This window comes from Canis lupus, chromosome 25 (genome assembly GCF_048164855.1).
Source record: "Canis lupus baileyi chromosome 25, mCanLup2.hap1, whole genome shotgun sequence".
Classification (NCBI taxonomy): Eukaryota; Metazoa; Chordata; class Mammalia; order Carnivora; family Canidae; genus Canis; species Canis lupus.
In genome coordinates this window covers 23,057,482-23,083,857 of record NC_132862.1, presented here as the reverse complement: position 1 = coordinate 23,083,857, position 26,376 = coordinate 23,057,482, and the positions used below count along the sequence as shown (strand labels likewise).

The window sequence follows — 26,376 nt, the reverse complement described above, 5'->3', positions numbered from 1 at the left end:
ATTACTTTACATTTCAAGCACATGTAACTGGGTTCTTTAATGAAGATTAAGAAAACAGGCATTAATTGTTTTAAAAACTGAGACAATTACTTATGTGAAGTCAACTAAAATGAAAATTTCAAATGATACCAAATCATACCGCCAAATAATATGAAAATAAGTATGAATTATGTAAGATGCTAGTGAAAACACATACTTAAAGATAAGACAGTGAATGGTAGTACTTAAATAAAATTATACAGAGACGTTACTATGTAGAGACCATTATCTGAAGAATCTCCCAACATAGGATTAGTACTCTAGTTGCTTTAATCCTTTAATTGTCTTAACAATAAAATATGCAACTAATTGTGTAAAGTATTTTGGCCTTGCATTCCAAAAGACATATTTGCATTTTTCTTTGTAAACATTGTAAAAACTATTATACAGTGTTATTAAAAAGTAATGTGACTGGTTTATTATACAAAAGTACTATGTCATCTAATGTGACTTCCCTTCATAGTGGTCCCCTTAGAACACAACTCACCCTAAAGATCAGCCATCAGCCACAGACAGTATTTCTACCTCCTTCTGAAAGTGCTTTCTAAGTCTGTAACACACACACATGCATACACACTTCTAAATATCCTCAATGGTGACAAATTTCATAATTTGAAAGTCAATTTTAACCATTTTCATCATTTCAGAGAGACATTTATAGCCAACTCTGGTGAATAAAAAAAGGATGATGAATCTTGGTATAAAATACGAATAGAAAGTAATGAGATGGATGTTTTAGTCAGGCTTGCAAATGATTCAAAAGACAATTCTGAGAGGAAGTTTTCCAAAATGTTTTGAACAAGGGCATCATTGGAATCAGGGTTTTGCTTCTCTGGGTGACAATTTTGAAAAACAACATTAATATGAATGCATAAATTATAGCACAATTGTTGTTTTTAAAAATCAAACTCGGTACTTTTCACTCATACTCTGCAAATATGAAATAAGCAGATATGCATTTTCATTTAGATGATTATATATGTACGTTCTGAAGCGTTCTCTGGGAAAACTAACCCCAGAGGTAAAAGTAACTATATAATCCCGTTATATACAATATAAACTTAACTCTTGATCTTTCAAAAACGAACAAAAATCTTTATTTCCATAGTCATATATTTACATCCAACCCCAATCTGTGGGCTTCTATTAACTTTTTTCTCTCCTATATACAGTCAAAACCTAACAAGAGCTCACTGTGGGATTATGCACAAAAACTGCAAATTTAAACAAGGTGCGATCGTATACTTTTTCACACATTATTGTATCATGCTGCACCAGAACACTAATGTATGCACAGTTCCAAAATAGCTTGGGCTATTACTGCACAGGCTTGAAAACTACTGAAATCCCAATAAGAGCACTTTTCAAAAACTGTTCCTTCATTATTGCACACTAGTAAAGGTTGCTTTTGCTATTTGTATTTTACAATAGAAAAAAATACAGAAATGTCTATGATATTGCCTCATAATTCTGAGGTTTTACTTATTAGACTCTTTGTAGTTATAAAAGTCGTTTCATCAATATAAATATGACAATGGGACTCAATACTATTTAATCGACTCAATTATGGAACAAGTGTGCTTTTTTCCTTATGCTGCCCTACTTTCTTTTAAGTTGCATTTGAATTATTGATGAAGTTGCAATAAAGCATTTCTTTGTTACACATAGTTAGAAGTAGAGAATGTTTCATGGTTAATTTTTAGACCGATAGTGATAAAATAAACACACTTGTTGTCCTTTCAAAAAAAGTCAATAGCATGGTACAAGCTTAAAAGATTGACTTTTCCTTTTTTTTCTATTGTCTTGAAAATATGTTGTGCTGAAATCATGAATATAACTACAAATATAAAAGGAGAAAATGGTAAGCAAAGTACACTATAGGAAATACAGGTCGTCCAAGTCTTCCTGGGTATTAAAAAGATTTACACCTTTGATAAACTTAGGTTCTGTTTTTTGTCAAGTATTTCGAGGACTTATTTAATTGTGTAACAGAATGAGACCCCTCAAAACAGTATAATTTTGAGGGGTCTCATTCTTGGGGACAGGGACAACATTTCTTATTTAGACTTCCTAACCACTACATAACTGATGCTCCATCCATTTCATCTTCCAAACAACAGCCAGAATGATCTTTCTTTCTTTTTAATTTTTTAATAGACTTTATTTATTTGAGAGAGATAGAACAGGAGTGGAGGGGCAAGGCATAGGGAGAGGGAGAAGTAGGCTCCTGGCTAAGCAGGGAGCCCCATGAGAGATGCAATCCCAGGACCCCAGGATCATAACCTGAGCTGAAGGCAGATGTTTAACCAACTGAGCCACCTAGGTACCCCCAGAATTATCTTGTTAAAATGCAAATCTGAATCCTTTAGTTTGCTCTTGCTTTTTTGATAAAAACCCCAGATCCTTAGCAATATCTACAAGACCCTACATGAGACAACTCCTGCCTCCTCCTCCAGGCTCATTCTTTGAAACTTTTGTCCTTCTTCTCTGTGCCCCAGCCACTCTGGTCTCCTTAATTCCTCAATATTGCAAGCTGTAGCCCATATCAGAGCTTTGTTTTTTATCTGTTTTAAGATTTTATTTATTTATTATGAGAGACACACAGAGAGAGAGAGAGAGAGAGAGAGAGGTAGAGACACAGGCAGAGGGAGCAGGCTCCATGCAGGGAACCTGATGTGGGACTCGATCCCAGGACTCCAGGATCAGGCCCTGGGCTGAAGCCACCCTCAGCCAACCGCTGAGCCACCCAGGCTGCCCCACATCAGAGCTTTGTAAATGCTGTCCCATATTCCTTATTCACCCATACCTTCTCCACCTAGTTCCTTCCCCTTACCTCTCTTCATATCCCAGGCAAAATGTCTCTTCCTCCTGGAAGCCTTCTATGACTTCCAAAATAAATCAAGCTACCCTATAATATCTCCTTATAATTTCCTATACTCTTTTGCCATAATGCACTTCATAGTAGTTATCATTAATACCATAGCACAACTTTCTTAGCCAACCTACATTCACCAAGTTACCAGAGTCATCAATGTGCTCCATTCCTTCTCTGAAACAAACTATTGACAATAGCACCCTAATGGCAAAGGGCTACTCTGCACAGCCGCATCCCCTCACTCTAACCACTTTAACTGCCTGTTTAATCCAAGTCTGTTTATGTCATTTCAACTTCTTATTGTAATTGGGTAAATTCATTAGATATTACATAACTAATAAAATATGAGGGCAAAATGTTTTTAGTGGCACTAGATCAAATGTTTTGGAAAAAATAAAGGCAAATTATTTTTAATAACCACTTTATAAAACTAGAAAAATAAAACAAATCTACACAAAGTCTGCATTTAAATTCCTTGCCAAATGCCTTTAAGTTTTCCTGCCATTTTTAGTAAATAAAAAAAAGAGCCATAAAATATATATATCATGGGTGTAACTTACCCAAGAAGATGACAAGGATCATCACTCATGGACCTACACATCAATTAACTGGCAAATTCATAAACAGTGAAACACTGATACAGCATATTGTTTAAAATACTCAAATATTTAAAATAGATATCATTTCTTTAGTATTCTATGCTTATATGATTTTTTAAGTTAATAGTCCAGCTACCAGTCATAATTATAATGAAGAGGAGAACATCCCTCTATTCTATTTGTTGACACAATTAGATGATTAACCTCCATCTTTCTTACTTGACTGGAAGCTTCATAAGGGCAGGGATCAAATCTCTTTTGCTGATTGTAACCCCATTACTCAACATTTGTCACATGTGACAAAGAATAGATTTGCAATAAAAACATTTTAAATGAGTAAATAATGGTTAATTTTAAATGAGTAAATAATGGTTAATATTAGCCAAGCTTAACAACATTGTTTATTTCAAATTATTACGATCAACATGCAAATAACTGTAAGGAGAATGAGAGCAAGTATGAATATAATCACCTGGAGATTTCAAGGCGCAATAAGTCAAGATAATACATGCCTAATAGATCATCTGTATGTACATTAAAAAAATCTTGATTTTTAAAATTATTTTTAAAAATAGCATTCTCTAGCACAGGGAAGCTTCTACCTTTTAATTTACAAACTATCTTTAAGATAAATTTTCCTTAGGAATCCAGCCATGATGACCATATCCTTATTAAGACTTCTGTATAGTAGTTCCAAATCTGGCTACCTTTTAATTTTATCTATAATGAAGAGTAACAATAATGCTACCTGAAATGTATTTGCCCCTTCCTTCGAGAAATTCAAAGCAATCAATATCTTATAAGCACACTGGTAAGTATAAAAATGAGAACACAACTAAAATGAATTTGTATTAACAAAATAAAAGATATTCATAAGAAAGCTAAGCTATTTGACATTGAGACACAAAATGAATCTGGGATAATTCCTTTAAATTGGGCTGAGTTTTGTCAGAAAAAATGATTATAAACATTAAAATTCCAAAAGGACATGAAGGAACTTACTACACTTATGAGAGGTTTTATATTTTCAGGTTCTCTATTGCTGAGATGATATAAATAAAGGTATCTTTTAATGATTGCACATAACTGATTTATAAGTTTATGAATCAGAGAAAAAAACAAGTAAAAGCATTCTGAAATATAAAGCAGCATATGGGTCATAATTATAGCCAGATATACACAGAGGTAATGGGGTCAGTGTGGTCCCAACCTTTTAGTTAATTTTGAGGAATTGTTAAACAGGAGGAAATGCTAAGTCATTATGACCCTAGCTAGCACACACAGAAACACACACACACACACACACACACACACACACACACCCTCCATGATTTTTTTTTCCCTCTATGATTTTTAAAATATTTTAAAGCATCACAACTGTATTCTAAAACCTAATCTATTTTTTAATACTTGGGAGTTCATATGATCTCATTTAAATAGTTACATGGGTCAAACTCAAAAAATTGTCAAAATCTGTCTGCAGTGTAACCTCTCCCAATTTAGTACTCTAGAAATATAGGACAGAAGTCTTCAAGGTGGATACAAAAAATAATAATAATATACTGGCATGCTAGAAAAAAATTACATCTATTTACATTAGTTGTCCTATAGATATCTTTTTCCCTCTTTACCTCATCCCTTTTTAATTTCTATTTTTGGATGTTTAAATAGTAAAATAATCATCTTTTTATTGATGCTGTATTTACATGACCTAAAAACTTTAGGAGACCAGTGAATTAGGTGCCCATCTGGGAAACTGTAAAACCTAAGCCTAAGCCTACACTCTTGTCCACAAACTGGGCTAGAATTCCTCCTCTAACCAATGAATGGTGACACCATTACCACCATCACATGGCTACGTCCAGTCAGTCGTCCTACTTCCAATTAAAATCTTTCCTTGGCCTCCTTCCATAAAGAAATTTTATCAAAAAAAAAAAAAAAAGAAAGAAATTTTATCCAAAATTAGAAGTTCAAGATGATCCACGACTTTAAATATTTTTCCCTATCACCCATTTTGCCCATACCCTCTTCACCCACCCCTCTGACAATCATCAGTTTGTTCTGTTTTTATGAGTCTGCTTTTGCTTTTCACTTGTTGGTTTGTTTGTGTTTGTTTTGTTTCTTAGATCTCACATATAAATAAAATCATACGGTATTTGTCGTTCTTTGTGTGACTTATTTCACTTAGAATAATACCTTGTAGGTCCATCCCATGGTCATAAAAGGCAAGATCTCATTCTTTGTTATGACTGAGTAATATTCCATTGTGTATATATACCACATCTTCTTTATCCATTCATCTATTGTTTGACACTTACGTTGCTTTCATATCTTGGTTATTGTAAATAATGCTGAAATAAACATAGTGGTACATATTTCCTTCCAAACTAGTGTTTTAATTTACTTTGGGTAAATGCCCAATAGTGGAATTACTATATCATATGCTATTTACATTTCTAATTTTTTGAGGAAATGCCATACTGTTTTCTGCATGTTTTTATGTTTTCAACTAACTATTAATAGATTGTCACTGAGGCCCTCATTTCACAACAGGAAGAAGTTCATGCTAATGTCATTCTCTCTCTTTTCTTTCATCATTTTGTCACACATTATAGTCTCATATGATTCAGGAAATGGATTACGGATTACACTGTCTAATTTTTAGCTAAGTTAACTCTCATTAAGTGGACAAGTATTTTAAAAAGACTTTCTACAAGGGGCGCCTGGGTGGCTCAGTTGGTTAAGCATCCGACTCTTGATTTTGGCTCAGACCATGATCCGAACGTCATGAAATCAAGCCTTACATTGGACTCCGCACTCAGTGGGGAATCTGCTTGAAGATTCTCTCCCTCTGCCTCTCCCCCCACTCCCTACCCCTCCCCTCAAATAAATAAATAAATAAATGTTTTTAAAAAAAGATCTCCTACAAAATAAAAAAAATCTAGGATTTTTCAGTAATACTACTAATGTAAACATAAATGAAGGGGATCCCTGGGTGCCTTAGCAGTTTAGCACCTGCCTTTGGCCCAGGACGTGATCCTGGAGTCCCAGGATCGAGTCCCACATCGGGCCCCCTACACGGAGCCTGCTTCTCCCTCTGCCTGTGCCTCACCTCTCTGTCTCTCATGAATAAATAAATAAAATCTTTAAAAAATAATAACTAAAGAAACCATAAATGAACATGGGAAAATTGCAAAACTGTAGCTCACAGACCACTGCTAATTTTTAGCCATATTTCAAAAACAACCTGTAAGAATTCAAAAAAATAGAGAAATTCTCTAGAAGGCTGGGTTTAGAGATGCTGTGGTATGCTACCTGGTAGTCCTCATTTTCCAGCTGCCAGGAGTGTTGCCTGCTGAAGACTCACATCAAAGGCCCTTCCTGCGAACTGTTCTCATCCAAAGTTCTACTCCCTCCTCAGAGGTGGCCCCTATCCAATACCAGTGTGATGTTACATAGGCCTGGCCCCTTTGCCTCAGTTCAGGACATCTCTAAGAAGCCCTCTTGTTCCAGAGTGCCCCACAGATTAGCTGAAGCCGCAGGTGTGGTTCAGTCAACCTCTCCTGAGGCCCATCTTGCTATTCTCAGCCCCTCAAAAGCTCTCCCAGTAAACCCACTTCATACGAATCTACAGGTCAGAGTTGGTGTCCAGGGAACTCTGATGTACTACCACTATTGCTTCTAATGTCATTGAAACAGAACCTTGCTCTAAATGTTTACTGTGACCTGATTATTAGCTAAAGTACAACACATGTACATAAATTATGAATGTGTGTGTACATGCACACACAAAATTGTGTACTCTAAAAATTTTACTGATGGGGTACCCTTAAAGTATTAATATGTCACCAAATATGCAAAGACAGCATTTTAACTGCTCTCTTAAGGAGCCAGATTTCCATTTTTTGACTGACACATCATTAGTTCATTTACAAGCAATGCAGACCATGTTACTCAACACTATAAGGTTCTCTCCATGGCTTACTAAACAGAATCTGGTACATATGAATCTATGATAAAAGAGACCACCCTAGGGATGCCTGGGTCGCTCAGTGGTTGAGTGTCTGCCTTTGGCTCAGGTGGTGATCCTGGGGTCCTAGGATCGAGTCCCGCATCAGGCTCCCTATGGTGAGCCTGTTTCTCCCTCTCCCTGTGTCTCTGCCTCTCTCTCTCTCTCATGAATAAACAAATAAATTATAAGGAAAAAAAAAAAAAAAAGACTGCCCTAATCTGACCACTGTCGACAATCACAGCCTCGTCTCAGCCGGTCTCTACCATGCTCTACTGACACCAAACAATCTGTAATTTCACAAACACACCATGTCATTTCTCACCTCCTTGCCTTTTTCCTTATGTTGTGCTGCCTGCTTGTGATACACTCCTCCCTTCTCAGAGCACCACTCCCTGCCCTACTTAGCTTAACTCAGAGCCTTAAAAAGTCCAGGTTTCTGGGAGCAATGTGCCCAGGTGCTGATAATAAAGGGGTTACAATATCTGCAGAAATTTTAAGAAGCATAATATAACTAACCAAAAGTCAATGGGATTTTTTTTTCATCTGGATTTCCTACAATTCTAAATTATGTAAATAGTAAAATGGTCCTTCCCCACCAAGGCTGACTGCCCCTAAGACCCAACCTGGATGTTCCACTCACCTGTTTTAAGCCTTGACTCAGGAATGCCAGTAAACACTGGACAATCCCAGTAAAACTTTAGGTTTGAATATAGATCATTATGAACTCAAAAAAAAAAAAAAAAACCCAAGAAGTTGTATAAAAAGTAAAAGCAATAAATACATGATATTCTCAGAGATAAACAATATTTTTTTATTTTAATTTATTTATTTGTGAGAGACAGAGAGAGAGAGAGGCACAGACACAGGCAGAGGGAGAAGCAGGCTCTATTCCATGCAGGGAGCCTGACGTGGGACTGGATCCCAAGTCTCCAGGACCACACCCTGGGTTGAAGGCAGCTCTAGGTAAACAATATTTACATAATCAATGTAACTGTTTCCTGAACTGATTTAACACTCCCTACACTTACAAAGGAAAGGGTAAAATTATATTGGAAGAAAGGGAAAAGGAATATGTGTAGTTTTAGAAAGGCAAAGTCAAAGCACCTGGGTGGGTCTGTGGTTGAGCATCTGCTTTGGCTCAGGTTGTGATCCTACGGTCCTGGGATTGAGTCCCACATCAGGCTCCCCACAGGGAGCCTGCTTCTCCTTCTGCTAAGATCTCTGCCTCTCTCTGTGTCTCTCATGAATAAATAAATAAAATCTTTTTTAAAAAGGAAGAAAGGCAAGATAGAGGAAGAGTAGAATAACAAAGCCAAATAGTAGGAAATAAGTATGTTTTTAAATTAAAAAAATAAGGAGTAAACACTTTATTTAGAAATACAGACTTGGGGGGTGCTTGGGTGGTTGAGTTGATTAAACATCTGACTCTTGATCTCGGCTCAGGTCATGATCTCAGGGTTATGAGATGGAGCCCCACATTGGGTGTCAGGCTCCACATTAGGTATAGAGCCTGAGAATCTTAAGATTCTCTCTTTCTCCCTCTGCCTCTTCAACATCCCTCTTCCTCTCACCACCAAAAAATACAGAGTTAAAAGTAGTAGCAATGGGATAGGAGAGCTCCTACTAAGATAGGAGAGCTATTTTATTAAAGAAATTTGAAAAAAAAAATGAAAAAAAAAAAAGAAATTTGAGTTTATACAATGTACATACATTATCTTAATATGTATTTGATTAATAAAATGCCCAATTCATACATTAATTCACTTAGAATATCTTCTACAACCTCTCTTCTGTGCTTTCAAAATACTCTATCACTACACCTATCATGCTGATATATAATTACTGGTTTATGTTACTAGCTCCCCTATCAAATCAAGATTCTTGCAGACAAGAACCAAGATTTATTTATATTTATAACCCTCCACAAAAATGAAACAAATTAAAATTCAAATCTGAATTCAATAAATATTTACTGAGCTCCAAGTAGACAAAAGTAGTAATAAGATACAGGTTTCTGATTTCAAGGGATAACATTTATAATCGTAAAATGTCATCATATGGTAGAGCTCATTATGTGCCAAGGATTGTTTTAAGTACTTTGTATCCATTTCCTCACAACTGCTTATTGATATAATTATCCCCATTCTGCAGATGAGGAATCAAAGACAGAGAGGTTAAGTAAACTGCCCAGCTCAAACAAGGTAAAGGATGATCCAGAATAGGGGTATAATAATGAACTACAGCATCTACATTCCAAAGCACAAACTCACAATTAGATCTCAAAGGATGAGACATGTTCACAACATGCTTACAATATGGTACAATATATAATTAAGTCAAAAAAGTAGTTATAGATGTAAATAACATAAGATCAGAAGGAGAGATCTCTGGTCAGTATATTCTATGAGGATGCTATGAAAAAGTAAAATTTAATTGGGAAATTAAGAGATGGATAGGATTTCAGGAAATCTATACAAAGGGATGATATATACAAAAGGAATACAAAGAAATGTAAAGGCATCTACATAGATACATACAAAAGGCACTATATGTTTTGTGTCAAATCTCTCTGCCTGAATAGTCAAGATCTACCTACAGCAGGTCCAGATCCAGACAGCAGACATTTCAACATTTCAGGAGACATATGGTCTAATACACCTCTTTTCTGAATCTAAGAAACATGGAAACAATGGGTAATTACCAGAGCAAATATCCCAATACGTTGCTGGAATGGGGTTGGAAAGTAAAGTTTATAAAAGCACATGAAATTGGGTAACTTTCTATTTTTCTGAAGTCCTTCCTCTTGTCTCCATCTCTAACACTAATGCTAGAGTCCAAATTCCAAGCCATCATTTTTCTCTTGTGTAAATGATATCAATAGCCCCTCTCAAGTTTGGTCTACATGTTATAGCCATAAATTTCATTAGTTTCTTGCCTAAAGTTATTTGGTGGGTTTTTTTATCATGCTTTTTATAAAGACTCAACTCTTTACCATGGTGTACCAGGTTTAATAATCTGATCCCAATCTACTTCTAGAGCCCCATTTCCCAGTCACTCAGCAGCAGCTAGTCCGACTTTCTAATTCTAAGAACATATCCTTCCCCCTCTTTGGAATCTTTGCACATGCTACTCCCCATGTCTCAAAAGTTTTTTCTCTTGTCCTCTTTACCTCATTAACCATTCTTCATGTGTGACTTTCTCACAGCAGCCTCCTCCAACTGGACCCCCTAAATATATCAGATAGTTCTCCTATAGACTGCATATACTTCTGTGAAATAGATTTTCACAATTTGTCATCATAAATACAAGTAACTGATTAAAGTTTATCTTCCCTAATAAACTTTAAATCCTTGTGTACAGGTGTGTGCCTACTATATACATCACTGACATTTAACATGGCATCTGGTTCATAGTAGGCATTCAATAAATGTTTGTTGACTGTTGAATGAATGAAGGGACAAAACAAAAAGAGAAAGCAGAAATAGAGACAGGTGGTATGAGAACCAAGAAAAGTTAATAGATGAGCAAATTTGAAGCAGACAGAAAAAGCAACTCTGGAAGAAGTCTCTGAATCAGACAGGGTTCAGGTGTGAGCAGTGGCTTTTTATGCAATAGGATGGCCGCTGGTGTGAGCACTCTGAGAAGAGTTGATAAAGCTGACCCATAGCAGATAGTTTGGGAGTCATCCGGGAAATTGTGTTCAGCTTGAATCCAGATCAGAAGCAAATCATTCAAATATGAGCCTGAAAAGAAAAAAAGACTTGGAGATAGATTGTAAGACCCTCGAAAAGCAGACTTAAGAGTCTGGGTCCCATCCATGTGTAGTACTCGGGCACTTTGAATTTTTGAGAACGGGGCCACATGATTTAGATAGTATGCCAGGAAGATTGGCCTGACAGTGATAAACACAGCAGGTTGCAAAGAGAGATGCTAGTTTGTGGAACTTCACAATAGGTCAGAAACACTCTGAAAAAAGCCTGTCCTCAAGTAACGACAGTACATATAGAAAGAAAGGGGAAAATAAAAGTGTCATTTTGAGGGATGACTCAACAGGACTTAAAATATACTTTCTGTATTACCATAGATAAGAGCCCAGGCTTTAGAATTGACCACTCAGGGTTCAAGTCTCAGCTCCACCACTACACAGCTATGCTACTTCTGGGCAAATTCAATGTTATCTGTATAATGGGGCAATGTCCGCATCTAAATAAGAGAAGTACTAGGAAGAATCAATAAAAATAAAAATGAACTACTTAGCACAATGCCTGGCAATAGTAAACTATCATTCAAGGCCGACTGTTATCCCAAGGTAGAAGAAAGGGCACAGGGGTGACACGCCAGGGAACTTATTTTTGGTGGGCATGTCTTCGGGTCCCAAGAAGATAGCCACCTATACAGTAAAGAGTTAACTCCTGTCCTGCCTTCTTCTGCTGTTCTTCATAACACATCTACCTCTCTGCCTTCTGATCTGGATTCATGCCAAACATAATCTATGCTGACTTTTAGTAGGGACTGTATTCTTCAAGCTGCTTGAGCCATTTCTAAACTTATGCTTTTGACATTTCTTTCCAACTTGCCCTCTTACTGTAATGCTGCCCTCTAGAAGCAATCCTACATACTAAACTTGAAGGCAAACCTTCTGTGGCTAAATACACCACTTCTCTCTTCCCAAGAAAGGTCAGAAAGATTATGTTGAAAGCAAGTGCAATGTTAAACTCGGTTTTTAAGAGTTAACAGAGAGCAATTTTTTTTTTCTCCAAGGATAGGTAATAGCATCAGATTCTGAAATTAAGCACAGCAGGAAGAAAAAGGCTGCATAGATTTCACAGAGTATCACAGGCCTCTGCAATAAAGCACTTAAAAATGCCTTGTATTGCTAATTCTTTACACAATCTCCTTTTATTTTCAAAGCAGTATGCGGGGCTTGAGCCATGAGACACGCATTGATGTTAACATTACACTGCTTGAATTAGAGCCATTTTTCCACTGAAACTACTGTTAGGTTTAGAATTACTTTTTACCATCTTTCCCGCAATACATTTTCTGGCCTGACTTCCCTGATCAAATGAGTGGTTGCCTCTCCTAACAATGCAGAACTCACCTTTGCAGCCATTACCGTAGCAAACATCTTTCCCTCAAAATCCCAACCACCAGGCCTGGAGCTATAATGGGAAATTGGCCTACTCAGAGGTCTCTGGATCACATGTGACTCTGAGAATTCTAAGCGAATGGGGACAACTCTCTTCTTCGTCTGCTTTCAATCATCCACCTCCCCCTCCTCGGCCCAAGTCAGTACTCTTCATTCACTGATTGAACTATTCAACAAATACTTATTAAACAGCTAATTTTTGAAACAGTAAAATGAAAGTGGCATTGAAGGAAAAGCAGTGCTTGGTGACAGGCAAACAATCAGATGGAGACCTTATTAAACTCTAAAGAGATCGAGAACATGCAGTTCTTATGAAGATTGGCTATTTTCATGATCACTAATCTATTGGTTAGCAATTGTAAAGGTTTCTCCCCTTTTTACAAGACATTTTTGGGTCATTTAAAAGCTTTCTTTTTCAGTCCATGTGGAAACCCTGTCATTTGTTCAATAAATATTTATTGAGTACTATGATCATATGGAGAACAAAACAGACTCAGTCCCTGTCCTCATGTAGTAATCACTGCTCCCAAGATAATACAAACAAACAGTAGCCTGATGATTTAATCCTATACAAACCTCAGGTTTGTTTTTGCATTGTTTATTTGTTTGTATGAAGGCACTTTCCTGTAAGGACTGTATTTGTCTAATTAAAACCTTGTCCTTGTCTTATCTCACTAGGATTTCTTTTCAGCATACTCTTTCTTGACTTCTTTACCTGCAATAATCACAAACTATTCTATTGTACACATATTATTCTCTTCCTCTGTTTTTGTTAATTCATTAAAGCAAAGGTCTTTAAGCACCTACAATGTTCCAGACATTGTCTTAAATATTTGGGATACAGGGATCCCTGGGTGGCGCAGCGGTTTAGCGCCTGCCTTTGGCCCAGGGCGCGATCCTGGAGACCCGGGATCGAATCCCACGTCGGGCTCGAGTGCATGGAGCCTGCTTCTCCCTCTGCCTATGTCTCTGCCTCTCTCTGTGTGTGTGACTATCATAAATAAATAAAATTTTTAAAAAAAAATATTTGGGATACAGAGCTGAGTAAATAAATCAACCTCCTGTCTTCAGTTTACTTTGCCATTTTAGATTTGTCCTCTTAGAAACTTCTTTCCAAGCCTAGAATACACATAACTGCCATCCCTTCCTTAACCCCAATCCGTTTTGTGACAGGTCCCCTCACTCTTGACTTTAAGCATGCTAATGTTCTACATATAGACTCAAATTTACTACAGGTATCTTATATTTTATTTCAAAACTCCTAAAACCACATCATCAAAAAAAACGTTTAAAAATCTAGCAATAGTGAAAGGGAATAGAAGGGAAGGGAGAAGAAATGGGTAGGAAATATCAGAAAGGGAGACAGAACATAAAGACTCCTAACTCTGGGAAATGAACTAGGGGTGGTGGAAGGGGAGGAGGGCGGAGGGCGGTGGTGAATGGGTGATGGGTACTGAGGGGGGCACTTGACAGGATGAGCACTGGGTGTTATTCTGTATGTTGGCAAATTGAACACCAATAAAAAATAAATTTATTATTAAAAAAATAAAATAAAAATCTAGCAATTAGCTGGCACTGCCACTATTCTTTGAGCATCTTGCTTTAATTTCAGATACTATAGATATAGCTTAGTACCAAATTAAGTCAATACATTTTTATCACTAGTTGTCAAACTTTAATGTGTAAAAAAATTGCCAGTCATACTTGTTAAGAATGTAGGGTTATTGGGCTACCACCACAGAGATTCAGAGTCCCTGTCTGAGTAGGAGCCAGAAAGGTAGATATTTAAAAATATCCCAGCTGGTTTTCTACTAGGTGATGGAGTAATCACCTGTGAGAAATACTGTTCTATCATTTCCTTTGATGTCAGTTTTCAAGTATTCAGAATCTCTGCTTCAAGTCATAAAATATTTCCTATTAAAGTGCAAACAACATGCATCTGTGTTCAATAAATATTTTTTGTTAATAAATGGATCGGTGGGTACTTGATAATAATAACCAACATATAGGATTTACTTTACATCTCAGGCATCACTTTTTGTGTGACTTCTCACATGTTCCTCTTAATTATCCCCTGTGGTAGATGGGAAGTTACAGTCATTGCCCCCACACCAGCATGTTGGCCACAGTATGATGGAACGAATACATGCAAGCAAAGTCAAACAGACTGAAATGCAGGCAATAATTCTCCTGCTTCCTCACTGGGAAAAAAAAAGAAAAGGCCAGCACCTGACCCACTGGAGTTTGTTCACCCATCCATGAAAAGGGGATAATACCCACCTAATAGGAGGCTGTGAGGATTAGAGGAGATTATCCACATAAAGTGCCTAGCACCATGCCTGGAACACGTCAGTGCTCAACGGCTGTTAGTTTTCCCACTTCCCTGCCATGCATGGTTGTCTTGAATCAAAATGAAGCTCAGTATGCAAGATATATGTCGGCTCAACAACCATTTGTTCTGCTGCTCCGTCCAGGCCTTATAATTATGCAAATGCATACATCACAGTGCCCTCATGGAGCTGACCTTCTAATAAGAAGTGTTTGGTCACCCTATGAGTTACCCCTCTCAAACCAGGCAGCAATACATTCAGACACACCTTTCACTTCTCGCTTTATCCAGGGAGATTCACACAATGCAGAATGGTCAGTGGTGTCATGATAATAAAGACTTTTTGGCAACCGAAAGATTAAGAAAACCCCAATAAGCAGCGGTAGGGGAAAAAGAAGAGAAAGAGAGAGGGAAGAGTATTTTGGGGGTCTGAGTTAATTCCTAGAAATAAATAGTGGGAGCATTAAGGTTCTCTACATATTGACAGATTTGTCTGTTTAGTATACATTCAAATTATCACTTTATTTCCTGATTTAATGTAGAAAAGACACTACTGTCCTGCTAGTAGTCAAGGTAGGGTGGGGGGATCCCTGGGTGGTACAGCGGTTTAGCACCTGCCTTTGGCCCAGGGCGCGATCCTGGAGACCCAGGATCGAGTCCCACGTCGGGCTCCCGGTGCATGGAGCCTGCTTCTCCCTCTGCCTCTCTCTCTCTCTCTCTCTCTGACTATCATTCATAAATAAATAAATAAATAAATAAATAAATAAATAAATAAATAAATAAGGTAGGGTGGAGTGAGGCTTCTAGAAGAAAGAAAAGTCAAAACAGAATTCTAAGAAATAGTATGCACTTGTTCAAGCAGTTTCCAGTGCAAGAGTAAATTAATGAGACTGAATGTGCCAGATACATGGGAAAGACTGCCAATACTGCATAGTAACACCAAGCATCGCAAGAACTCACATGCAAACCTCAGTCACACATCAAACAACTTCAGCTTTTAGTAGCCATGAATTACACCAGGAAATCTTAGCAGACATCAGATTTGGGGGCAGGCCCAAACCCTGAATGGGAATGGACCAGCACCTAGGGAGGAGGATATAAAGCCTGGCACAGCAGAGAATTAAATCAGAAATTTAGTGAGAAACAGTTTAGAAAACACGTCATCAAAAGTACTAACATCTCTTTGCCTCTCACAAATGTTGAAGTTCATCAGCCTTCTGAACATTAAAGTAACCAGGGCTCACTATTTGGGGAAAACTATGCCAAAAGCCTCACAGTAAGCAGTCCTTATCCTGGGCACAGATTCCCTAGAGGGGTCACTTGTTTGAGGAATGTGTCAAAAATTAGCTCTCTTTTCCTGCCTCCCATCCTCCTTGGACTCTGAAGTTGTCCCGATGCCAGTTTCCCACACTCTAACTCACAGAACTACCTAGAACTCAGGGGTAAAGTGCCAGCGGTCCTGTGAATCCCACTTGAAATTAATAAGTTAAGTCAGTGCATTATATCCAAAAAATGCTCGCTGATACACACAGAAGGGCTGCTCTCCACTGCATTACTGAGAATCAGTCTGAGTCTAAAGGACATGGTCTTCATCCTCCACCACCACGGCCCCCCCACGCTGGCACAAAAAAATAGCAACAACTCAATTCTCAGTCCAATAACGTCTTTTCTCAGATGTTGTTCTCCCAGTGGGTAGAAGAATGAACTGCCGCAATGCCACCCGCTCCTCTACAGTTTCTTTTAATTTAAAGTTACAACAGGAGGGAAGAAAAGAGACTTTCTATTAAGGGACAACTCCCTGAAGGGTCTCTTAGCTGACAATCGAAGGACTGCTCATGGCAGTGATCAAATCTAACGCAACAAAGTGCTGGTGGCTCTGTGACTCATCACAGCAGGAGCTAGCACCGAGGGCCACTTGAGTTCAGTGCTTTGTGGCGCGGCAAGTTGGTTTAGGAACAGTAACATAGGGGAGCAAAGACTTGCAAGGTGTTTGAGGCTCAAGATAAAATGCAGACTTACAGTGCAAGTTGCTTCTCAACTGAATAGGAAGCCTAGAGGGGTAAGGAAATGAAGAGAGCATTCTGTCTACCTCGCGCTTTAGGGCAAATTACCTGAAGACGGCCAAGGTCAGTCGGTCTAGCTGTTGTGCAATTTATAACCTGATAAAAATAAGGATTGAGGCCGGAGAAATAAACTGAGCTACTTTTAAAAGGCAAACACTAAAGGAGGTTCGCTTGCAAAACAATGCCTTCTAATTACATGCACTACGTATTGTTCAAGTATATTTACTCTCACCTGATACAATCACCTATACCTGTCAGTTGCATATTACAAGTACATTTAGAAGAGTGCAATACAGTAACTGCCCCCCTTCCTCTGTGGTTTCACTTACCTGAGGTCATCCCCGTGCCAGACGCAGATGACCCTCCTTCTGACGTATGGGCAGGTCAGTTGGTAGCCTAACACTACGTCACAATGCCTACATCGTTCACCTCACTACATCTCCCCATGCAGGCATTTTATTATCTCACATCATCATAAGAAGGGTGAGTACAATACAATAAGAAATTTTGAGAAAGAGAGATACCACATTCACATAAGTTTTATTACAGTACATTGTTATAATTCTTTTGTGATTATTAGTTATTTTTGTTAATCTCTTACTTCATCTAATTAATAAATGAAACTTTATGACAGGTATATATGTGTGTATAGGAACAAACAGCACATATATGACGTCCGGTACTCTCTATAGTTTCAGGCATCCGCAGGAGGTGTTGGAACATATCCCTCGTGCATAAGGGGGGGGACTACCGTATACATTGAGCAGTTCCTCTATGCCATACATGGAACTATGGGTTTACACATAATTTCATACTTCATTTCATGTGACTAGGAATCTGGGAGGTGATACTATCATTATGCTCATTTTGCAGTGGAGTAAAATGAAACATCAGAGAACTTAAAGAAACTGCTGAGTCCTTTTTTTTTTTTTTCAGTGACAAGTCCACCTGACCAGGGCTACTGCTACTAACCCCTGGGCCATACTGCCAAACCACAACTATATCATTCAGATCTCCTACTGCAAGATTATAATGGACTCGTGCCCCACCTGCTGCCCCCATGCCCTTAGCAACAGCTGTGCACCAAGACCATGCTTCCAGTTGTGCCTCATGGGGGACTGTTCCTATCTAGTGACTGAACACAGTTAGGGGACAGAGGATTCTTCCAATGGCTGACTCTTGTCTGCCTAGCCAAACCTTTCCTGGACTGCACTACAACAGAGCTTCTTTCTACTCAATTCTCCTTCCTTCTATCTCTCCTTCCATACGTGCCAAACCAGGATCACAACTGAAAGGCTCTCCCACTTTTCTGCTCCCTCTTATTACATGTCTAATCCCCTGCTCTCACCTGCTTCTCGAGGGATCCAAATTAACGCAATAACCAATTATTTATTTGCTTTTTAAAGAAGGCTTTCTTTTATCCCTGGTCACCTGTATAGGTACCTCCTATCCCACTATTCAAAAGTTTGCTTTATGTCATTTTGCTTTCATAAAAAACCTACATTAGTATCTGTTTTCAATAATCCAAAGAGTATTTCTGCTTTTATAAAAAATGGTAATTGCTTCTTCACTTTACACCATTTCAGCTCACGAAAGGTTTCACTGAAATGCTCTACTTTCAGATAGCAGGGGAAGCCCATACTTAGAAATTTTTCCTATCACTGGAAAGAGAAAATCACTAATTTCTCCACATTATTATATGTCATCTTGTCACACTGGTAATATATTTATTGGGCCTTTCTCCTTGTACCAAATATAAACAAGCCTGTGAGGTTCTCTTTGAAGGAACTGCAGATGCCAAAGGGCAAACATTGCAAAGTCAGATTTCTTTCTTTTTCTTTCTTTGGAATCTCTGTCTACATGTATTATAATTTCATATTACTTAGAGGTAGATAATTATTCTACGGATAAAGTCACAATAAATTTTCACTAGTGCCTATCTGTATTGAAAAATCAGAAAGGATAACAAGAAGATCTATAGTCAGGTCCTAAAGTTTTTGTTTGCCTTTACCTATTATGCAGGATAAAACGTTAATTACTGAAGGAACATTTCTATGAATAAAAGATAGAATTCACACTTGCACCAAATACAGCATCTTAATAAAACCACATTGTCAGAGATCATATATAGACGTTAACTGAATCACTACTTTAAAGTGTTGATCTCAGCCTCAAGGAAGTGATATATTTTTCTTCTTGGACTCAAATAAGTCCAGTACAGAGCAAGTACAAATTTAATCTTCAAACATTATTAATGATCAAAAAGACTTGGCTGGAGGGACAGAGGAGGGTAGCTAACATTTACTAAGCACCTAGTTCATGACAAACCCTATGCTAAGAATTTGACATACAATATCTAGTGTAATCCATGCAATATCTGTTTAAGAAAAAGCATTATTATCTCCAGCTTTAGAGGTGAGTACACGGGACAGAGCACTGAACCGCTGAGAACTCCAAGCAAAGTCTTGAAAGAATTATACCTAGACCTAAACTGAGAAGCTCCAAAAGCTAGCGGGATTGCCTCTTGCATCCCGCTTCCTTCCGGAGTTCCCTATAACTAAGACTTTAACTGGTGCTGCAGTGACAACACAATACCTGAACATCCAGGGAATTCCAACTGGAAGTCAAGCCAGAGCCCTCCCATCCCGTCGACCACTGCATTATATGTCCCCTTGGTTCACGTGATAGCATATCATCACAAAGTAACTGAATGACAAGTAACTCAGCATCGAAGATACAATTAGGGTTTTTTTTTTCTTTTTAACTTAGAATGAACTTTAAGTAATAAAGAACAAATGGGCCTATATCTATAGAATTGAATAGCACCTCTCGTGGAGATACATTTTTTTCTCGGTTTATTTATTTTTAAGGGTCAAGTTTTAAAGGGTGGTTATTTAATATATTCCTTAAATACATTCATTTCCCCCCCTACTTTTATCAATATGCCTGCCCAACATCCTTACCAGTAAGCAGAGTAATTACTTGCCTATAAAGTATGATCTGGGTAGTACTGAAAAAAATCCCCATGTTCATAAATATTTCTTCTGGCAGTTTCACTTGATACCTGTAATCTCCACAACTCTTTCTCTAAGGAATTAGATGGTCATAATAAACTGCAACAATAACAATAATAATAACCACATCTAGAGAATTAAACCATAATGAGCTATTAACACCTTTGAATTAATTAGTTTACGAGCCAGAGTAGGGCAGGAATTCAGAAGGGTCCTTCAAAGCAAACTGGGCTATTATCAAGAGCCCATCCTACAGTTCCTATCCCTGATCAGGAGAGCATTCAAAAGCACCCATGTAGGCAGCGAAAGGGGTAGGAGTTTGGAGGAAACAACCCAAAAAGCATCTTCCCCTTAATTCTAAAGACGAGGAAATCGAATATAGTAAGGTTTCTTAAGTAGCACCACAGAAATGTCCTGACGTGGCCCAGCTAAAAGTGACGAAAAGTGCCTGAATATCTGCCCTGCTACTGAGCTAGAAGTCCTCCATTTCCCCCTCCTTTAAACATAAAAATTCATTCGTTTTAAGCAAAAGGTTAGATCCTTGCTTTGTATTCTTAAGAATTTCATTTTAACTCCTCCATTAAGAGCAACTTTTCATGCAAATGAATTCTTGGTTTAATTGAAAATCATTAAATAACTTTTCTACATCTAAAATCCTTCTCCTGCTAGGTATAAGTAATTATTTATGTTACATCACATAGAGAAAATAAACAACAAAGACCCCACTCACATTTGAGAATCATTTACCATTCCCACTCCCCAAGCTCCCCCAAATGGGAAATGGAATAACAAGACTGATCATAATTGGATTAAGAACTATAATTCTTTAATTCATTCATCAAATTGAGGCATTTGGAACAGTTTATTTACAGAGTTGTTTAGACAGTTTTCTGTGGTGTTTTTTAAGATAAACCAAAATGCCTTTCTGAAAGAAGTTTCAGATCCCAAATCATTAACATATGAAAACCAAATGCAGACAATTTACAAATGGGTGTTTTAAACAATGTTTGGAACAAAATTGGACTTTTATTTTATTAACTATCTACAAATCAAGGTTCAGGATATACTTTATTTGAAACAGCCAAGCACTCTCTTTGCCTTTAAAATAAGCCTACATTTCTCAGGCTAAAAAATTGTGACGAGTGTATAAGGGAATGCACTGACTTTAGGCCTAGACAAATAAGTTTTCTAGGTTACTCTCAAAACTCTAATTATAGCATTTTCTACCACTGCAGGTGATTGGATATTGGGTAAAATGTCCAGGTTATGCCAATCAATCATATCCAACAATTCTATCTGATGAAAATCTAAACAGGATTCAACCTTAAAACTCTGTTGTTTGAAATCCAGTGTATTTTAGAAGATCACTGAAAACAAGTTTTATCCTGCCCTGTATATTACTTTATATAATCTGAACATGACTTCAAAACAATGATTGTCTATCACTTAGTAAATGAATAGAGCTTTTTCAAGAAGACAACATGTTCTTTTAATCATCATATCATAGTTTTCATTTGCTTTAAAAGAAAAAATTATTCAAGCGTTCAAATTCATTAACTGGAAAATGAAATTTTAAACTTCCTCTATAGCTCATGTCTTACCCCCAAAAAGGACCGACCAAGAAAAAAAAAAAAGCCATCATACCTGAGCATAAGCTTCACTCTCCTGTTATTTACTATTTACTCCATATACTCCACAGATAATATCTTTATAAGCAAATATTCATTTTTTTTTCTTTTATAGAGTCATGTGTCAGTCTAAACAGGATGTGCATTTACATGTATAGAACTAAGTTAACTTGAAATAACCACTGAATCTCAAATGCCTGGTTATTTACCAAATAAGTTTGAAAGTTTGAATCCTGTATATAACATGCCATTTGACCAGAACTGTTTAAGCTCAACAACAAAACTAACAGAGTCTCTGTATTAAGAGTTGAAACTCTTTTTTCCTGTACTAAGTTTTACTCTTTCAAGTCTATCTCAGATTGATTCAATATTGCTGATTCAAAAAGGCTACAAAAAGAGATTTTTTTAAAAACCCACAAGGAAACAAACAAACAAAAAAACCTCTATTAATTCTTCACATACAAGATTGTTAGAAGACCACTGAAAAGAAAAAAAAAAGAATTTCAAGCGAGCATGCTACTATATAATTAACACAAATAACTAAATAATTATGCACATCCCTTCCCACCCCCACAATTAAATGTTTTTAAACAACTCATGTGATGAAAGATCTACCTTTTAGGCAAACAAAAGCAATCCCTACCAGTCTGAGGATTTAAAGCTGTATTGCATCAGTTTTAAGTGATGCTTATGATTTTTATCTTCCGCAGTTCTGAGGAATAAACAGTTGATGACATAATTTGCAGAAGAACTTTGCACAATGCCTAAGAGAACTTTCAGTGTAAGTACTTTTGATTTTAAGTCATTGTGGCTGAATTTATCTAGGCTTCAGCCTCCGAGCTATATTTAAATCAGGAAGAAGCACCCCCAGAAACTTTGTCCCATGTATCTACATTGGAAACCAGATTCTTTCCCTATCAGAGTTAACAACAGTTCACACACAGCTGAATTCCTTCAAAATGAGACAGATCAAAATTTTGCAGTTCTGTAAAAGACTCTAAGAAATGGTCCTCCTTTTAATTCTATAAAAGTCAAACTTAAAAAAAAAACATTTCTGTATACTTTAAAGCCATCTGGCCCTTAACCTAATCACTCTTGGCAATCGAGCCTCACTCCTGTAATCCTGATCAAAAACTCTGCTCTGTTTTTTCTGATTGAAATATCCATTGCCTCCAAATCTCCCACGCGCCTACTTCATTGGCTTGTTTTGTTTGCGTGGGCTTTTTTTTTTTTTTTTTTTTTTTTTTTAGGGATAGTAGGGGCCATTATTTATGAGCAGCAAGGAAACAAATCACTCTGTCTCGTCCCTTTGCAGATTCCCACACTTATTACCCAAAATCCCACAGATCTCTCTTGGTCTTGCCCTTGACTGAAGAATTGTGCTGAGCCTGAAGGCAGTCTCTGGGGAAATCGGCTCAAGCCTTTCTTGACAAACTACTTTGGATATCTGGATACTGTGAGGTTCTCAAGTGGGATAGAACAAATCCCTAAACTTTTCTGGAGTACAGTTGACTGCCACCCAGAGTGCCTGGGTTGGCTGACAGTGAGACTCTTGGCTCTGCACATTCACAGAATTCCTCATTTTGCCCTGCTTTAGCTGAGAAGGCAAGCCATGAGAATGAATTTCCCATTCCCCACGCTTTGGAGTTTAGTCTGCGAGGCCAGCGTCTTCAGCTCTTTGCCAGGGTCAATCTCTGTATTAACGACGCTCACGCTTTGCAAAGTGTAAGGAAAATGACTATTAAAATACGGAAACGGTGCTTCAGGTGCAACCTGGGGCCGGCAGATCAATACTCCAGCAACTGCTGCTATCAAATCAAACGCAAACACTTCCAAACCCAATCTGATCCGCGGTCGGATCACCTCTTTTCCTTGCCGATCACCGTAGCCCCAAAGCGCAAGCGAGGTTTCCCAAACCCCGCGCTTCAAGTGACACAACACGTGACGGTTTCACTTCGTACCCCGGCGGGGGGGTGGGGGGTGGGGGGGGGAGGGGAAAGTAGTTGCAATTAAAATGAAAGCTTCCGGCCTCTGGGATCCCTTGCATTCTGAAGGATGGGACTTGCCTCCGAAATTCCGGGCGGGAGAGGAGGAGGACTGGTAGGCAGAGGGGCTTGCAGAAAGCGAAACAAAAAGAGGAAAAGGGAGGCTACTGGGACTGTGCGGTGGGCTGGGGGCCGCGCTCGTGGGACTCCAGGGAGCGCAGGGAGCTCCGTCCCAACTTTTAGGGTCTGTGGTCCAGCGTCGGCCGAGCCGCCCCGGCGAGCCCAGGCTCTCCCCCGCGCCGCTGCCCTCCGCGCGCATCACCACCTCCACCGCCGCCGCTTGCAAAACAATACCGGCGGCAGCGCGCAGACTCCCCAACAAATATCTAAAGTTATCCCATTTCCTGAACGGGGGCCAAGCCCACGCTCCGGGGTTCCCCCCGCCGGCCGGCCGCCCCCCTCCACCCCCACCCCCACCCCCACCCCCCCGCCGGGGGGGGATGACAGGGCCACCTCGAGTCCCGAGCCGCCTCCCCCTCTCCCCCAGCCGCGTCCCCCCACCCCTCCCCTCCCCTCCCCTCCCCGTACTTGAGGAAACTCCGGCGGGCCCCCTCCCCGCTCCGCCGGCTCTCCAGCTGGAGCCGGAGCGGGTGCTGAGCGGCGGGCACGGCGGGCGGCGGAGCGGAGCTCTGCGCCTTGGAGGTCCGCCCGCAACCACCTCGGGACCAACAACAAAGTTAAACGGCTGCGGTTCGCGCACCTTACCGGGTCTCCTGAACGGCTCCTCCGGCGCGGGATGCAAAGTGGCGCAGCGGCGGGCTGGGGGCCCCCGGGAGGAGACTGGGGATGGGTTTTGGTGGCTCGCCTGTTCCACTCAGTGTGTGTGTGTGTGCGTGTGTCTGTGTGTGTCTGTGTGTCTGTGTGTGCGCGCGCGCGTGTCCCTCTCCCCCCCCCCTCCCTTCCCGGCTCTCGCTCTCCGGCTCGCTCGCTCCCGCTCCCCGTGTGGCTCTCAAGGACGAGGTGAAATCCCTTTGCTGGTCATGAGGCGGCTTCGGAGACAAACAACACAATGCGAGCGCAAATAACAAAAGGCAAAAAGACAGTAGGAACAATGGGGGAGGCGAGGGCAGCGCACCAGCCGGCGGTCACCGCGGCCCGCAGCCCGCCCCGGGGGGTGCAGCGGGGGCGGGCGCGGGGCGCGGGGCGCGGGGGCGGCGCCGGGGGGCTCCGACTCCCTCCAGGTGGCCCCCGGGCTCCCGCACACCCACCCTGTGACCTCCTTCCTGCAGCTCGCCGCCCGGCCGCCCTCTCCGTCCCTCCGAAGGAGAGGAGCCCCGGAGTTTGCTCCCCCGGCTGCTGCAGAGTAACTAGATTGTAAATAACGCGGTGATTACCCACACCGTGCAGGAATGTTTAAAAAAAAATAAAAGAAAGAAAGAAAGAAAGAAAAATCTGCCCTCCACTTAAAGGAGCGATAAAATGCAATGGCAGGAGTGGCGGGAGGCAGGGAGAGTGGGCTCTCTCCGGATCCCGATGGAGCTCGCATCTATAAATACGCGTTCGTGTTTGCTCAGGTCCCCTTTGTCAACTTCTTCCCTGCGCTGGAACCTCACCCGCTGCCCCGCAACCGTTACCTGGGCCCCTGCTGGCCCCTCATCCCCGTTTGCACACTGTACAGCTCGCACGGGGTCGGGGGGCGCGTGGGGGTCTGCGAATGTCCGCGGAACCTTCTGGGAGGCGAGGCGCCGCTTGCCCGGCGCGAAGGCGGTAGCGGCGAGAGGTTCGGGTTTTAAAGCGACCGCGACCTCCCGGAGCCCCGAGGCGCGCCCGCGGGTCTCCGCCGCCGCCGGCACTTGCAACCCACCTACTCCTCCGGGGTGCGGGAGAGAAAAGTTTCGAGGCGCTCTCCCCCCTCGCCTGCCTCCGGGGTGGTTGAGCTGGTTTTGATTTGTGGGGGTGAACTCAAATGACCCAATGCCCAAGAACCAAGGAATGATATTTAGGGGCGGGAGGGGTGGCGGCGGGGGGGGGGGGGTGCTCGGCGCTGGGCTGGGACTCGGGCGACACTGGAGTTAGAGCGTGAGGGCGAGAGAGACCCTCGGAGTTACAGCCCCCTGGGAAGCAACTCCGAGGTGATGCCCCGAGCAGAAGCCGTCGGGCTGATTCCAGCGTGGGCTCTGACAGCTCCCAGGCTGCTCTGGCGCTTATCTCTTCCCATCTTACTTTCATTGACTTTTAACAGCTGCTGGTTGGCCAGGGGTAAAAAAAAAAAAAAAAAGAAAAAAGAAAAAAAAAAAGGAAAAGGAAAGACAGAAAAAGAAACCCTTATTAAATCTAAAAGGGGGGACAAGGGGGTAGTCAGGGGTTCCGACTCATCCTCCCAGAACTGGTGTCCAGAAAGGGGCCAGAAGGGAGACGTCACGAGGTCGGCAGCGGGTCTGGAGGAGGGGGATGAAGGGGACTCAGACACAATGCGAGCAACACGTTTCTTTTCCCCGTTCTTCCCTTTCCTCTCCTCCAGCCGATTTGCATATCCTCTTTCCTCATCTCGCTGATCTTCTTCAGATGCGCATCCATCGACTGAGTCGCGTCCCTGGGCACCCCCAGCATTTCCCAGGGCGCAGCAACACCACCAGGAGATCAATGACCACAGTCTGTTTATGCTTCACGCGCCTGGAGGAGC

At 40.3% G+C, this 26,376-nt stretch overlaps 1 protein-coding gene across 12 annotated transcripts in view; it reads right to left on the bottom strand.

The window, feature by feature from the left end:
- Positions 1-25,637, bottom strand: part of SOX5 (SRY-box transcription factor 5) — a 996,739-nt gene extending 971,102 nt beyond the window's left edge. For 4 of the 12 annotated variants that reach the window (XM_072798667.1, XM_072798659.1, XM_072798658.1 and 1 more), the window contains exon 1: positions 24,459-24,630. The gene's annotated coding sequence lies outside the window, so the exon portion shown is untranslated. Of the gene's footprint in view, positions 1-24,281; positions 24,382-24,453; positions 24,631-25,327 lie in introns of those variants that run through there. The other 8 variants (XM_072798677.1, XM_072798679.1, XM_072798660.1 and 5 more) reach the window with 7 other exon arrangements.
- Between the last annotated feature and the right edge of the window lie 739 nt (positions 25,638-26,376).